Consider the following 18202-nt stretch of genomic DNA (forward strand, 5'->3'; position numbering starts at 1 on the left):
CAACCGGCCAGGGCCCACCTGCCTCTTTTTAACTCTTACTTTTATGCATATTTCTCATGTTGGGGATTCCAGCTAAGAAGGAATACAGCTAAGTGGAAATTGCATTGGAGATACATTTAGTTTAGGCTTAAATATATATATATATATATATATATATATATATATATGATTCATATCCCTTTCCATGAAGAATTAAGTTAGTGCTTGATGCCAAAGCACATATGTTCATGGCATGTGCATCGTTAGGAGTCATGTTGTGAGGTGAATGTGTCCTACAATACCCAGCACTGGAAATATGTGGACTGTGGAGGAGAAACAGGGTTGGAATATAGTCTGTGGAAACTTCTTTCAAACATGTAAACATTTAAGAAGACTTTGGATATTTCTTTTGTATCTTTCTACTTTTCTGAATTCACTTATCAGTTCTAGTAGTATTTTGGTGGAAAATTTAGGGTTCTTTATATACAGTATCATCTTATCTGCAAATAATGACAGTTTTACTCTTCCTTTCCAATTTAGGATGCCTTTTATTTTTTCCTCTTATTTGATTGCTGTGGCTAGGAACACAGATTGGTGCAGCCACTCTGGAAAACATTAACGGAGTTACTTCAAAAAATTAACAATGGCCCCGACCAGGAAGTGGCACAGTGGATAGAGTGTCTACATGGGGCACTGAGGATCCAGGTTTGAAACCTGAGGTCACCCTCTTAAGTGCAGGCTCATCAGGTTTGAGCACGGGTTTGCCAGTTTGCATGTGGGATCACAGACATATGGTTGCTAGTTTGAGCTCAAAGGTCATTGGCTTGAAGCCTAAAGTCACTGGCTTGAGCCCAAGGTTGCTGGCTTAAGTAAGGGTCACTGGCTCAGCTGGAGCCCTCCAGTCAAAACACATATGAGAAAGCAATCAATGAACAACTAAAGTGCCACAACTAAAAGTTGATGCTTCTCATCTCTCTCCCTTCCTGTCTGTCTGTCTGCCTCTTTCTTGTGTGCGTGCGCACACACACACACACACACACACACACACACATTTAACAATGGGACTCCCTTATTACCTAGTGATTGTACTTCTGGGAATTTACCCAAAGAAACACAGAACACTAATTATAATGCATTTATGCATGCCTATGTTCATTGCAGCATTATTTACAGTAGCCAAGATTAGAAAGCTGCCCATGTGCCCATCAATAAATGAATGGATAAAAAAGCTATGGTACATTTACACAATGGAATACTCCATGGCCAAATAAAAATAAGGAAATCTTACCTTTTGCAACAGCATGAATGGATCTGGAGAGCGTTATGCTAAGTAAAATAAGCCAGTCAAAAAAAAAAAAAAAGACAAGTACCATATAATTCACTCATATGTGAAATCTAATGAACAAAATGAAATAACACAAAAAATATAAAACAGGCTGACAGCTGTTGGGAGTGAGGGCTAGGTAAAAGAAGTGAAATGATTGAGTAAAAAAGGACAAAAAAAAAGGAAAAATTCATGGACACAGACAACAGTATACTGATTTTCAGGAGAAATAGAGAAGGCCATATGAAGGATAAATGGTGACGGATGAAGAATTGACTTGGGAGTTGAATATTCAATGCAGTGTACAGATAATGTATTATAATATTGAGCACTTGAAACCTGTATAATTTAGATAACCAATATCACCCCAATAAATTCCATTTAAAAAGACAGCTCTCGACTAGCTTCAGGAAGAGAAGTGGGAGAGAAAGGGGAGAGGGAGGAGGAGAGAAACAGATGGTTGCTTCTCTTGTGTGCCCTGACCAGGAATTGAACCTGGGACATCCATATGCTGGCCCAACACTCTACCACTGACGCAACTGGCCAGAGCATGATTGGCCTTTTATTCTATTAAATTCCATTGTAATTCATGGCTAGTAAATTCTAGGACACTGCTGCTAGCTTACTCAGATTATATACAGGTTACAGAATCAATGAATATGTAGTCTCCCCTTCCCCAACTGATAGCGCTTTTTCTACTTTTGGAAAATTTGATTTAGTAAAAATTAATGATGCTATTGGGTTATTTCTGGACCTTGTGAGACCTTTAGAGCATGTGCATTAAAACCATCCTCCAGGCACAGAGCTGACCAAGGAGGCATTTTGCTTTGTTTTGTTTAGGGAAGAGCCTGCTGGTTAATGCTAACTTAAACAAGACTCCCATGGCAGCCAGCATTCTTGACCCTGTTTATGTTATGCATAGTATTTAACCACAGTGGTTGGATATTTGTAGAACAAAAGAGAAAGAATGATGGATTTGGAATTGGGGTGAATGCCCTTGGAAAGGGAAGAAAGTCTGTGGGATGTGTTTGGGAGAGGTGCTTAGCAGCCCAGCGGGTTTCCTCTCACACCCCAATACCTCTGTCATGGTCAGAATGGATGGCTTCTCAGCTGCATGTCCAAGGTGGAGTTGATTTGGGTACACAGGCTGTCCTAGCATGACTGTGATCTGATCAGCAACCACAGAGTTTGACCCCTGCATCTGGTGCCTTGGTGCTAGGGCCTGGTCACTGCCCACAGCTGCAGAGCTGCCATGGCCATCGCCTTGATTGCCACCCCTGTCATCTCACAGCCCCAGTGTACAGCCAAGAATGAATCACAGTGCTACTACAATGAGTCTATCGCCTTCTTTTATAACTGGAGGGGGAAGTATCTTGCCACAGAATGGAACACAGTCAGCAAGCTGGTGATGGGACTTGGAATCACTGTCTGTATCTTCATCATGTTGGCCAACCTACTGGTCATGGTGGCAATCTATGTCAACCACCAGTTCCATTTTCCTATTTATTGCCCTCGTCAGGGTCTCATCGATACCAGACTGGCAGCATCAGTGGTCAATTTACCGGCAATTGCAATCGAGAGGCACATTACAGTTTTCCACATGTAGCTCCACACAGGATGAGCAACCGCAGGGTGGTGGTGGTGGTGATTGTGGTCATCTGGACTATGGCCATTGTTATGGGTGCTATGCCCAGTGTGGGCTGAATTTCATCTGTGATATTGAACATTGTTCCAACATTGCACCCCTCTACAGTGACTCTTACTTAGTCTTCTGGGCTATTTTCAACTTGGTGACCTCTGTTGTAATGGTGATTCTTCTCTACACTCATATTTTTGGCCCTGTTCACCAAAGGACTATGAGAATATCTCAGCATAGTTCTGGACCCTGGCGGAACCATGATACCATGATGAGTCTTCTGAAGACTGTGGTCATTGTGCTTGATGACCAGCTGCACATCTTGTTGTTCTGAAGAGGCACGAAGCTGCCCCAAGTCTCCTTAGGTCCCCATGGATTCTCACTGAAGGCTTCTTTGAGGAAGAACCTGCAAGAATGAATATTCATGAGAGCTTGGATTTTTGGCCGGCACTGACCAGGCGCCATGGGTGTGGTTGGGGAGACACCGTGCCGAAGCCCTGAGTGAGGCCCACACCCCACATCCAGAGCCTGGTCAAGAGAGAAAACAAGTTGCAGACACCAGCTCTCTATATACCCTTTTGTTGCTTCACTTTATTCAAATATTTTCACTCAGAAGAAACTTTAAAACAGAAACAAAACCCCCAAATACCACATTATCCTAACAGAGTTCCATTTGAGGTGTGGACAGAGCTGCTGGAACATGGGGCTCTTTCCCATCTTAGGTCTGATGAGAGTGGCTCAGACCTCGTCTCGCTGACACTCCTGTCAGCTTTCATATGTGTCGCACAGTCGTCTGCCCTTATCATTAAAAGGCATAAGAGATGCAAAGATTCCTTGAATGAATGGTGGTGACCACTGGGAATCACTGTTGCTTAGGACTCAAGAGCTTAGCTTTGGAATAAAATAGGCCAGAGCTTAGACTTTGAATTCTGATCCCTGACCTACTAGTTTCTTAACCATGAGTAAATGACAGTCTCTCCGCTGAGTCTCATTTTCAGAATTAAAATAAGGATTGTAGGACCTTTCTTATCAAGTGATTGGGAGCGTTGGATGAGCCGATGCACAGATATATTTGTTCTGCAGGGCTGCCGGCATCTTACTCCTTAAGCCTCAGCCCCTATGTATGAAAATCCCTGTTAGCACCACAAGAAATGGTGGTTTTGGCCTGCTAGCTTCCCAGAGATGATTAAATGGTGTTGCCCATTGAAATGCAACAGGCCACATGGTCAGTATGTATTAGAAAGGGTCATTGGTTCCTTCAGATGGACCCACAAGGCTTAGGGCACAGCCAGCAGCTCAGTCATCTTCTAGGCTAGCGCATCTGCATTTTTATCTGCAGTAAAGGACCATTTCTGGAATAAGTGGAAAAAATGGTGAATGGATGGGTCATGAGACTTTGTTGCTGTTATCCAGCTGGTCCCAACTTTACAGTGTGACCACCAGTGTTCTTTTATTCCTGGCTTTATCACTGTTCACCTAGGAGGAAAAGGATATTCAGCTCCTAATCTCACTGCTACTTCATGAATCTCTTCTGAGCATTGTTATAGACATTGCAAGATCATTGGCTTTATCTTACTTCCCAGTACCTAAAACAAGGCCCAATACTTAGCAAGCTCTAGATAGCTTTTGAATGAATAAATGAAATATCCCTTTTATCCTGGATGGAGTTTTACAGGTCCCTAGTAACAACAGAAATATAACTGTATAACCTGACATTCAGTGTGATTTAATAATGACTCTCATTCAAAGCAGTATTTGTTATAAGGTATCAAGACAATTTCGCACCTTGCCTGTCAAGGACATTCTTTTTTAAGCTAAATTCCAGTGTTAGCTTATTATTAATAGTTATTTTGTCAAAAAGCAGGTATTGAATGTCTACTTGGTCCTCTGTTAAGGAGTAGGGATGTGAAGATCAGTGAAACTATGGACCTTTTTCTGAAGTAGTTTTCATTTTAGTAGACCATGATAAATAATTTAAATGGATAAATACAACACAACATGATAAATAAAAATGTAGGGTACTGTGGGAATGCTGTCTTCTGTTTGGGCAACGTCAGGAAAGACTTCATGATGAACGTGTTATCTGAGGTGATGTGTAGGAGTTTTCCATGTAAATCCAGGTAGATAAATTATTTCTATTAAATACTCTTTATACTCTGAAAAAAAAATAAAGACAGCTCTCTCTGATACTTATTCAACAAATATTCTTTATTACTGAGCATATGCTCAATAAAAAAATATTTATTACTATAAGTACACAGTACATATTGTTTTTTTCATTTACATGAAATAGAAATAATCAGAATTGCTAAATTTGGGAGACAAACCTATAGATATATGACAGAGTATATCAGTGTATTTTTCATTCTTTTACAATTAGTTGCACCTTAGTGTTATATTTTCAAGGAGTTGTGAAACCAAAGGAAATTTTTATAAACTACCAATAACTATTTTTTCAATTATTTTTGAGAAAAATCTCTAAAGACAAAACAGGAAAGATTATTACAGGAGGCATGGGAAAGGGGAAGAGGAACAAAAGTGGAATATGGAAGGACAGATGAACTCAATTCTTCTTTTTCACCTTACGAGACACTCAAAGAGAATATAATTTTTTTACATTTATCTAAATAGCTAATGTATGTTATATTCAACAGATGGATGTTTGAAAACCATTATCCTCATCTTTTAATAATATTTACTGAGTAACATCAGCACCCTGAGGGATAAAGAGTTTAAATGACAGTCTAGCTCTTTTTGTTGCCATTGAAGCAATGAAACCTGGATTCTTTTCTTGCTTGAGAGAAGGAATTTACTCAAGAGACAAAGTATAGTAAGCAAAGCAAGGGTTTATTGGCTGTGCAGGAATACACTCAGGAAGGCCTGAGCAGGCAACTCACTTGTGAGAATGAGTACCCCAATTTGTTACAGAATGTAGGTATTTATGGGCTTTACTTCCTGGACTTTCCCAGGACCATTTTTTTTTTTCTTTCTCTCTAGCGTCTTCTCATTTTTCTGTCTCCATTGTATTGTTACATGGCTGATAACATATCAGAAAACTAGAGACCATCAGTCTGGGTGTGGTGAGGTAGATCCTACATACCAGGAATGCATGGGGCTGTAGCATCCACCAGGTACGAGAACAAATGTCGGAGACTTTCAGGAGTTAAGATGTTACTTTGTTGGCCAGTTTAACCTGCGCAGGGGCGAACTCCCGAGATGTCCGGAGACACCGTGCCCACAAGGAGCTGCAAATGGGAGCCGCGCCTGGAGCTTACAGCCAGGCCCTTATATATCCTAAGTGAGCAAGCATAGACAGAAGCAGATGTGGCAGTTTAGCTATTGGCTAGGGAGGTCACACGCAGCATAGCAACAGGGGCCGGCATAGCAACAGGGGCCGGTTTTAGCTTAGTGGCAAATTTCAAACCTAAACTTCTGATAGGGGTCTCTGACCTTCTTTGTTCCCAGCCTCACAGGAGCCATATCAGCACTTACTGTTCCTGCAATAGTTATACTCTTTGGCAGCTCCAGTACTCCCTGAATCTAACAGGGGCCAGTTCTTCCCTCCCCCTCCTTTGCCTGTCCCAGCTCATGTCTAACTAACCTCCTAACCTAACAATTTCATACCGAGGTGAAAAGAAGCACAAAACCACATTGAAATGCTAAGTGAAGCTGTGATGTGTGAGCAACAAGGCCGCAGAAGTTCAGATGCTATTTGTTGAGACTGGGCTCAGTAAACCAAACTCAACAAACCATGAAAATTTAAAATTTGGGCCTACTAATATTATTAAAATTATTATGATTTAAGAGAGTTTTACATACTAGTTCCCATTTGTCCAACTTTAACTTCAGATCATGCTCTTGAATATGTTGGGATTTTTTTGTTGTTGTTAATAGTGATGATATAAAAAATAAACTCATACAAATAACAAAACTGATGATTTAAATTTTAAAAACCAACTTTTTTGAATTGCTAGAGTAAATTGGTTCATTTTCCTCTTCTACTCCAGCCAGATTTCTCGAAGTTATTCTGCACATTAATGTATCACCTTCGTGGTGCTAAAAAAGTATCATCCATTTTGCTTAAATAAACTATTATCTCCCTCTGTGCTTATAGGACCTTACAAAGAAAAAGAACTCTCTTTCTTCCCACCTTACTCCCTCTCAAAACATATATATATGTATGTATGTATATGCATCTGTTCAGTAGCTATATTAGGGTCAGTTTTTCTTTATTTTATAATTTTTCTAAATGTAATCTTTCTAATGATTTATATTGTTTCTTTGGATAGTTTATATAATCAACAATTCCTTAAATTTTTGGGTATACAGTAATTCAAATCAACCTTAGTTATACACACAAATAAAAAACCTAGCAGAGAAGCATTCTAATCATGGAATATTTATTGGGAATCCATAGGTTAGCTCATTTCTATTTTAGTAAAATGTGGCTTAATAAAATGGTGATAACATTGTCTTCTGCCTCAAGGTCTCAATATAAATTAGGTAATGTCAGTGAAAGTAATGTATTTGAAAGTCTTTGACAATTAGCCTATGGAACTTGAGATCCCATTATTGATGATTAAGTTATAAATAAATGTTAACTTTTACTTAGTATCTGCTACATTCTCAAGACACAGTGTTATAAATTCTCTACAGCCATTCTTGTATTTAATCCTTAGAACTCTAAAATCAGGGCATTATTACTGGTCTTATTTTACTGATAAATAAATTGAGGCTGAAATTGTTGAAATAAATTGTCTGAAGATATTGCAAATAAATTTTAGATTCAGTAATTGAACCCCTGGTCAATCTGATTTCAGGAGATAATTTCTTACATGTTTCCCAATTTCAGATGCCTAGATGAATTTAATTATTTCAGTACTTAAGTTATTATCTTAGTGTGTATTTTTTAAAAAGTAGCACATTTAACCCATGATTTCACAAAAGTGATTTTGGAACTGAGACTATTATAGACATTTAATTTTTTTAAGTAAGTTAATTTAAGTATAAATATTAAATAATAGTATAGATGATACCAGAGATAGTAAAATTAGGAAGGTCATATGTGATTGATTGAATTTCAGGGAATTATTTAATGTCAGTAGCAATGTTAATTGGGTTCCATTCATAACTAATACAAGTGGAGATGGGTGAATTTATTTTCAGCACCTATGACATTCCAGGAACTCTTAATGAGATTTGTGTCCTCATGATGTTCTTGAGGTTACCAAGGAAACATTCTCTGTGTGTTTGGGATTCATTTCCTCCCTCCAAATTTATCTGATCTATGTTCATTATTTAAATGTCATGCTTTTTGACAAACCATCATACAGGTTTTTTCTAGAAGTTAACTTTTTTACTTTAACAGCAGCATTTATTACCTTAACTATAGGAAAGAATAATTATGGTAATTTTTTATAGTATAAAATATTACAAATGTTTTTATTATGCATTTATTATAGTGTATTATTATTGTAATGAATAAAATATTTCTTTTATTTAGGACATTGTTTTCTTCAAATTATATATATATTTTTAATTTTTTATTCATTTTAGAAAGAGGAGAGAGGCCCGGGCCGGTTGGCTCAGCGGTAGAGCGTCGGCCTGGCGTGCGGGGGACCCGGGTTCGATTCCCGGCCAGGGCACATAGGAGAAGTGCCCATTTGCTTCTCCACCCCCCACCCCCCGCCTTCCTCTCTGTCTCTCTCTTCCCCTCCCGCAGCCAAGGCTCCATTGGAGCAAAGATGGCCTGGGCGCTGGGGATGGCTCCTTGGCCTCTGCCCCAGGTGCTAGAGTGGCTCTGGTCGGGCAGAGCGACGCCCCGGAGGGGCAGAGCATCGTCCCCTGGTGGGCAGAGGTTGCCCCCCTGGTGGGCGTGCCGGGTGGATCCCCGTCGGGCGCATGCGGGAGTCTGTCTGACTGTCTCTCCCCATTTCCAGCTTCAGAAAAAAAATAATAAAATACAAAAAAAAAAAAAAAGAGAGAGAGAGAAAAGCGAGAGGGGGAGGGGTGGAGAAGCAGATGGGCACTTTTCCTGTGTGCCCTGACCGGGAATCGAACCTGGGACTTCCACACGCCAGGCCGATGATCTACCACTGAGCCAACTGGCCAAGGCCTTGTTTTCTTCAATTTATTTTTGTCCCCCTTTTCATTTTAAAATGTTGGTACACTTACCATTGTACACTTACTTGTACACTTACCATTGTAGGTGTACAAGTGATCCTAAAGGTGGGAGGCTGCACCCGTTATGCACTTAAATAAGAAATAAAAGTTTCATGACAACTTTCTACAATAACTTAGTTTTAAGACTCATCAATAACTGTGAGGATTTTTTGACCATCAGTTGTGTACCAGCCATTATTTTAGCCACCAAGGGTAAAAGAATGTAGACATAGTTTGTACTTTTAGTTATGTTGTTATTGTGTGTATATGTGCATACATGTGTGTGTGTGTGTGTGTGTGTGTGTGTGTGTGTGTGTGTGTGTGTGTGTTCTGGGATGAGACACAGTAACAGTGGCAACCAGGGCTGGGGGAGAGACAAATAAATAGATGACTATGTTGCAGCACTACAAGGTCCGTGGTGGCATACCTGGAGTGTCTTTGAGTATATGGGAAGAGGCATTATCTCATTCAAGCCCATGATGGTTATAGAAGGTCTCACGGAGAAAGCATGTCCTTAGCTTGGTCTTCAAGGAAACAATAAGGATTAGCCAAGCTAAGGAAACAAGAGCATTAAAGCAGAAAGAACAGCTTGATCATAGACAGGGAAGACAAAGCTATTACCCTTGGGGAAGAGCAAATAGGTCAGTGTGGTAAATGTCAGATTGAGCTCGGATTTAATACCACACAATTTCCTCTATGTTATGTAATAATAATACACCCCTTACAGGCTACAGCCTTGGAGTATGGAAAGCTTGTCAGAAAATTTACCCATTGACACTGAAGCTAATGATAATTAATATAAAACTGATGAACTATTGCATTTAATTATGGCTCACTATTTAGAATCCCAAATCCCCCTGGACTGTATAATTTAAAATGTAATGAATGTAATATAAAAGGTAAAGTCTACACAAATTTATTTATTTATTTAATGAACAAATATTTATTAAGTACCTATTACATGTTAAGAAACAGTGCTGATGCAGAGATGCAATGATAAGCAAGCTATGACCTGTGCATCCCAGCACATGACAATCTAATAATAAAAACGGCCTGCTTTGAATCTGAAATACATGAGGCAAACAGCATACATTGCTCAGTACAAACTAGCTTTATTTATTGGAATGGGCTGTTTTGGTTGTTATCACAGTATCCCGGTCTGCTTTGTAAGTTTATCCCTATGGCAAAGGTGGGTATATATCAGTATTTCTCATAATGATATCAGCATTTCATTAAATCATCCAGTATCTTAATGTTGACTCTACTCTCATTTAAAAACTTTCCATTTTTGGCCCTGGCTGGTTCTGGTTGGCTCAGCTGTAGAGTGTCAGCCCCATGTGTGGAAGTCCCAGGTTCTATTCTGGTTAGGGCACCCAGAATAAGTGACCATCTGGTCATATCCACCACTCTCCCTACCCTTTCTCTCTCTCTCTCTCTCTCTCTCTCTCTCTCTCTCTCCCTCTTTCTCTCTCTCTCTCTCTCAGCCATCTCTCTCTCTCTCTCTCTTTCTCTCTCTCTCAGCCATGGCTTGAATGCTTCAGTTGGCCCTGGGTGCTGAGGATGGCTCCATAGCCTCCCCCTAAAACTAAAATAGCTCATTTTCTGAGCAACACAGCAACACCTTTAGCTAGACAGGGTATCACCTCATAGGGGACTTGCCAGATGGATCTCAGTTGGGGTGCATGTGGGAGTCTGGCTATCTGCCTCCCCACTTCTCATTTAAGGAAAGAAAACTTAAAAAAATGTATGTTATATTTCTAATTTAGTGATATTAGTCTGACCAGCCACAAAATAGAGCTAAATGAAAATGTACTAACAAAGTAAATTCATAAAAAGATTCTTGTAAAATGTTAAATCCAGTTTGTTGCTCTTTTAAACATAATTCAATATTACTAGTTTAGTAATCACAGTTTTGTATTCTGTAACAAATATATATATATAATCAATCCTGTACTTGAAACCTCTGGCTGAGCTCTCCTTATAGTTTAAAGGTCTGTTACTCTCTAGCTAATGCACATCAAGAGTTAATATCCAAGCAAGAAGAATAAGCATTAGCTCCTGCCCTTCTCCTCACTCCCACTACTCTGGGGCTTACACTTCTGATTCTTGCTTGCTCAAAGCCAAAGAGGAGAGCTTGACTGTGGGAATCTCTGAACACTGTTACATGGAACAATAATTCTAATTAATAAGTTACTTCCTAGCTTCAATTTCTGTAACAAACAAAGGAACAGACTCCAAGTCTCAGATATGCCATTCCAGATGATGTGTGGCCGTCAATCTTATCTGAACAAATTGTGCTAAGTCCCTTCAGTAAAGGACACCCAACCCCCTCCTTGGATTCCTTTGTTTTATTTGGTTCATATCTTCCTCCTTCTCCCTCCTTATAAAAACCCCTGCCTGCACCAAGAGAGGAAGATGGGTTTTTAAGGACAGGAATCCCCCATCTTCCAAGGTAGTTGGTACTTCAATAAACCCCTTTCCTTCTCATCAACACTTGTGTCATGTAATTGGTTTTCATGGCAACAGGCATTCAAACCTGTGGGTCATGTTTTCCAGTTTCAGTAATTCATCAGTAATACCTGGCAAGTTTTTTATTGATGCTAAAGAAACCTTAAGAATAAAAACCATTATCTTGATATAAATGCTAAAGTAGGTTTTCCTGTTCATAAAACCTCAGCATTATGAAGATGATGTCTCTAGCTTGGATATTATTTCTGTGTATATCTATTTATTATAGGACTGAATCCAGTCAAGCATGAAAGATACCATATCTCATGGTTTGATGATTAATGTCAGTCACACAAGAAGTTAATAGTAGGAATGAGAATATAGCTTATTTACATTTTTGGCACTGTTCTACACAATATGCTAAACATTTTCTTAAAATAATAAAAGAAGCATAAGTAGATATAAAGTAAAGAGAGAATTCAAGTTGGGGAAATGATTTTCAAAAAGCTACAGAAGATATGTAGTATTTGAGATAGACCTTTAAGAGTAACATATGTTAAGAGCAAATTAGAAGTCATTCAAAATATAAGGCAATAGAATGGAAATGGATAGTGGCCTTAAGTGAACTAATCCGAGAATATGTATAAAGGTCACATATTAGAGGTTAAGTATACAGATTTTGGAGATAGATATGTTAGAGTACAAATTTTAGCTGCATTTTTATTTTCCTGTGGGAATTTGTGAGTGGTACAAAAAAAAGGGAGAAATGAAGAAGAAACACACATACTCTCTCCCCTCTCCATTCTTCTCTCTCCCAAGAAGCTCTAGGACATTGCAGTGCAAGGATTCATAATCCAACATACAACATTTTAATGATTTTGATGCTCATTTTAATCATATGGCTACTTGGTTGGACTTTTATAAAACAGATCCCATAAAAATTAAGAAGAGTTTTTCTAAAACTAGAGACAGAGATTTGCAGGAGTGGTGATAATGGCTTCCAAAGACAACAATGATGCCAAGATCATTAGTCTAAAATAAAAAGCATAATTTAAGATAATAATTAATTAAATTAATTAATTAAGCAATCAATATTGTCTTCAGGCATGTACTTCTATTTTCCATCTGGCTTCTAAATCTGACTCCTTGCATATAAACTACCATTCATGGATTACCAGGCATTTATTGCTTCTCTTATCAAGTCCTCAAATTAAAAAAAAAAAGAGTGTGCTCTATTCCCAGTGTCAAGTGTTTAAGTGTTTCTTACTAAGCTACCAGAAAGCCATGACTCTTTTTGGTTTGGTGGGGAAGGTATGTATAGCTTTTCAAAATGCAGTTTAGAAAGCCTCCAATTTCTGAAGTAGGTAGTGGTATTTTTCATGACAGGGCACTCAGTAGTTCTATAATTCTTTGGTTCAGGAAAATCTACTGTATCATTTTGCAAATTATGACTCAGAGTACTGATGGCAATCTTGTCAAGCTAGTATGTTCTTTCTCTTACTTGAACTTTAACTTAGTTGATCTCAACTGTAATGAAGATTGGCATGGATAATTCTGGTTTGAAAAAGGTCATAGTTATAGAAAACTCTATATAAATATTTTCATTTTATTATGTCTCTATCACATCACTGTTACTCAATTTTTCTGGGAGACTATATTAGAAGGGCAAAGATCAATGTACCAGTTTATGGAAAGCAATTCTTAATATACATATCATGGGGAAAATAAAGTGATTTAATAAAAAGTAGTATTCACTTATGCATAAGTGCAATTGAAATCATTTATTTATTTTTATTTATTTATTTATTTATTTATTTATTTATTTATTTATTTTTTTGTATTTTTCTGAAGTTGGAAACGGGGAGAGACAGTCAGACAGACTCCCGCATGCGCCCGACCGGGATCCACCCGGCACGCCCACCAGGGGCAATGCTCTGCCCACCAGGGGGTGATGCTCTGCCCCTCTGGGGCGTCGCTCTGCGGTGACCAGAGTCACTCTAGTGCCTGGGGCAGAGGCCAAGGAGCCATCCCCAGCGCCCGGGCCATCTTTGCTCCAATGGAGCCTTGGCTGCGGGAGGGGAAGAGAGAGACAGAGAGGAAGGAGGGGGGTGGAGAACCAAATGGGCGCTTCTCCTATGTGTCCTGGCCGGGAATCGAACCTGGGTCCCCCGCATGCCAGGCTGATGCTCTACCACTGATCCAACTGGCCAGGGCCTGAAATTATATATTTTTAAATTGTTAATTTAGAAATTCACTCTAAAATAATAATTACTTTAAATATAAGGTAACAATAATGCCATCATAATGCATCCTTATTCTAAAACATAAATGTGAATGACTTGATCTCATATTTCTAGAGAAAATTCTTATGAGTAAAATTTTTGCTTGTTATTGTATCCTTACTTAAGAAGCCAAACTAGTAAGTTTATAATAATGGGTTAAACAGATTCTTTCATTATATCAAGAATGAAAGAGTGAATAAAGAATTTATTAAATTAATTGAGTTATTTTAGTCAAATGTTTTCAGAGTGATTATTATGATACTTAAGCAATCAGGCTTAATCTAACTAAATTAATTTAAAAATATTATACTAATATGTACTTAATGAGATCATTTTATTAATACTTAGAAAAGCTTCTAGACATTTTAAAGGGCACAATTAGGGTAAATGTGATCAATACATTATGGCCCACCCTGGAACTTACAAAGTTTAGGAAACTACATTACTATTTATGAAGGAACAATTATATTACTCCTTAATTTAATGTAAAAAGGTTTCCCACATGCTAATAATACTCATCTTCTATATTTTCATTTTAAAAATCCTTCCATAACTTCTTCTCTTTTCTGTTTACTGTCTCTGAAAAAGAAATAATATTTTTAAATGAAAGTTGATCCTTCTGCTTATATTCTAATCTTTCTCGTTGTTCTGTCTTTTCTAGAGCTTTGATTTATCAATATATTTTTGTAAATTATCTGTCCAGCTATCTATCTATTTATCTATCATCTATCTATTTATCTATCTATCTATCATCTATCTAACATATTTATCTACAGTTGACCCTTGAACAACATAGGTTTAAATCACACAGGTCAATTTATATGCAAGATTTTTCAATAAATATACAGTTTATTTTCTGATTCCCCAGGTTTTGCATCTACAAATTCAACCAATGGTGGATGAAAAACAGTATTTCCAATCTCGCTTTGAGAATCTGTGGATGTGAAGGGCCAATATATGCATTGTTCTATGTAATATTGCATTAGAAACTTGAGCATCTGCAGATTTAGATATCTACATGGTCCTGGAATCAATCTCCAAATAGATCTCAAAAAATATCTGAGAAATCAAAAGTTACACAGATATTCAACTGTGCAAGGATCCCTAACTCTTATTTTGTTTGAGAGCCAACTATAGATATATTTATTTAATTTGTTACTTACAGCTCTGTTTCCCTCTGCCTGAAAATATGCTTGGTGTAAACAACAAACAACCCCTTGAGAAAAATAAACAAAAATACAAACATCTCTGAATGTTGCTGTACCCAAACTACTTATTGTTCTATCACTTTCTTTCTATTTTCCTTCAGCAATCAGACCATTAATGTATCCACAGTCCCTTATCTTTGACATAGTTAACTTTTTTTGTGTGTTTAGAGTTCTGTACCTAATAAAACATCTAAAAATCACCAAATTGCTTTTAATTAACAAATTTATTTAATTTCTTTTCAATTATGATGCCAAGTTCAAGTTTTTCTCAAAATATTTTCCTGACAGTGTCCATCACTTGCCTCTTAAATTTTGGAATTTACAATTTTTTCCTCTTACTTTTTTATTTCATTCACATTTACTAATTTTCAAAGTTCTGGCTTTACCTAATCGTTCAATTTAAGAATATGTGAAAACCCAATTTTGTTTTGCTTTACTATACTTTTAACTTATATTCTTGCTAATAATGGTTTGCACTTTCTTTCTTTAAAAATTTTATGTATTTATTTATTTTTTATTTATTTATTATTATTATTATTTTTTTGTATTTTTCTGAAGCTGGAAATGGGGAGAGACAGTCAGACAGACTCCCGCATGCGCCCGACCGGGATCCACCCGGCACGCCCACCAGGGGGCGACGCTCTGCCCACCAGGGGGCGATGCTCTGCCCACCAGGGGGCGACGCTCTGCCCACCAGGGGGTGATGCTCTGCCCCTCTGGGGTGTCGCTCTGCCGCGACCAGAGCCACTCTAGCTCCTGGAGCAGAGGTCAAGGAGCCATCCCCAGCGCCCGGGCCATCTTTGCTCCAATGGAGCCTTGGCTGCGGGAGGGGAAGAGAGAGACAGAGAGGAAGGGAGGGGTGGAGAAGCAAATGGGCGCTTCTCCTGTGTGCCCTGGCCGGGAATTGAACCCGGGTCCCCCACACGCCAGGCCGACGCTCCACCGCTGAGCCAACCGGCCAGGGCTAAAATTTTATTTTTAATTTATTGATTTTAGTGAGAGATGAAGGAAGAGTGTGCATGCATGAGCGTGTGAGTCCGAGACAGGAACACAGATCTGTTCCTGTAGGTGCCGTGACCGGGGAACAAACCGGCAACCTCTGTTCTTTGGGACGATGCTCTCACCACCTGAGTATCTGGCCAGGGCTGTATGCATTTTCCTTGCCACCAATTTGTTCTTATTCTATACAGTTACAAGTTTATTTACTGCTCATTTAGTTTATTTCTGGACTTCTGATCTTTATTTTTAGATATGATTAACTTGCTAATTTCACAATTTCAAAAATCTAACAATTTGAAAATATTTAAACAAAATGTTTTAATCTTTCAAAACTTTTTTTTAACCCTCTATAAACATTTCAAAGACCCTAACTTGAAATTTTGGTGATATATTTTGCTGCTTATTTCTTCTAGCCTTACATATCTACTCAGATATTCTGTCCAGAAATGAATTCTTCTGTGTTTCATTTATATTTCCTTTCTTTTTTATGATTACAGCCAACATTTGCATTCAAGATTTTGTTACCTCTTATGATATTGTCTTATTCCATATGACAATATTCTGGTAGGATTCCTTCATTCAAAGTCTCCTTTATAAAATTGTCTATACTAATAGTTTCTACTTACTTATCACAATACTCTGGTTTCTCTTCAGATCGCATAAATCTTTCGCCTTTTACTACTTACTTATCACTGCTTTATTGCTAAATCTTATGAGATTGGCATCTTCCCTTGCTGTTCTTCTGACACTTTTCTCAATAACTGATTTTCTCCCTACAATATAATTTGACAATGTCACATGTTCGACAAGATTTTATACATTCCTGATCGCTAACCTAATTCAAGGAAAATTTTTATCTTGACATTTATTTACCATTATTATCAAAATCACCACTATTATATCTGAAATTACAACTCTTCTACTATCATTTTTATACATTTTTATAGATATCTGCTTATTAAATTGTCAACTTTATAAAAAATATTAATATTTTCTTTAGGTAAATGATGGAGTTTCACCTCAGAAACTTAGCTGCTCAAAGTCACTTTAGAAGCCATAAAAAATGTACATTTCAGAGTAGAGTGTAACTGACCTTGGGCTGTGAAATCCATCACCATGTGTACAATAAAGTTGTAGTCCTATGGGCTGTTCCCAGTCAATCACTAAGAGATACAGGACCCTTTTAATAAACAACTTTGGCTGGAAAAGTCCCTGCCAACTTCTTAGAAACTTTCCTGAGTTACATTGTAATCCAGTACCTTTCATGGCTTTAATCCCAATGGGTGTCTCTCATGGTTAGTTTTGTCTTGGTATGTGCTTCCTGACTAACACTGTTACACTACTACTTAGAAACTATCAACATCATAACCTTATGGTCAACAGTGTCTCATCAAAGACAAAAGTAAATCTTTATAGAGGACATTAGGAACAGACAGGCATATATGTTCACTTTGTTTGCTACTGCCTTATGGTGACAAAGGAACTCCCGACCTCTGCTTTCTTTTTATGAAGTTAAGAACCTAAAGTTTCAAGAACATCAAAAAATAAAACCAAAATAAAGTCTCCTGTATTTGTGATATTATATGTTCCTTTTAAAATAAAAAAGATCTCTGCAATAACTCATAATTTATTTTAAAAGAGATGCATATAACCTTTAGAGCACATGTGTACTGGATATTACACACACACATACACATGCATATACATACACACACTATACACACACAATACAAATGTGATACCAAAGTCTCAGCCTAGCCAACTTTCTGTCATTAACTTTATTTAATCCTCTCTGATTTAGTAACTAAGAACCAGTTGGTATCCATATGCAATACTTATTCTATGGTGCTCTGGGAGAAATAGACTTAAGAAGTCTCTTTTAAGTTATATTTATTCTTTATAGTATATTGAAAAAGAAAAAATGAAAACCGAACTATATACATTTTTAACTTCTTGTCCAAACAGTTTGTTGCAAGGAGACTATAAGATTACCCAGGGCTATTTTTTTTATTTCTTTTGTTTGTAGCTATGTTTGTGGCCTTCACATGTTTTTATTAAGTATAATATTGAGCGCATTGCCCAGCTCCTTGAAGCAGTACCAGACCATAAAAAGTGAGTGCTGAGAAACGCTGTTAACAAGATCAAAATAAATACACAAATATTT

General features: G+C 37.8%; 1 pseudogene; it reads left to right on the forward strand.

The window, feature by feature from the left end:
- Positions 1–2504: 2504 nt before the first annotated feature.
- LOC136379498 (lysophosphatidic acid receptor 1 pseudogene) lies at positions 2505–3273 on the forward strand (annotated as a pseudogene).
- Positions 3274–18202: the final 14929 nt, after the last annotated feature.

Source organism: Saccopteryx leptura, chromosome 8 (genome assembly GCF_036850995.1).
Source record: "Saccopteryx leptura isolate mSacLep1 chromosome 8, mSacLep1_pri_phased_curated, whole genome shotgun sequence".
NCBI classification, from domain to species: Eukaryota; Metazoa; Chordata; class Mammalia; order Chiroptera; family Emballonuridae; genus Saccopteryx; species Saccopteryx leptura.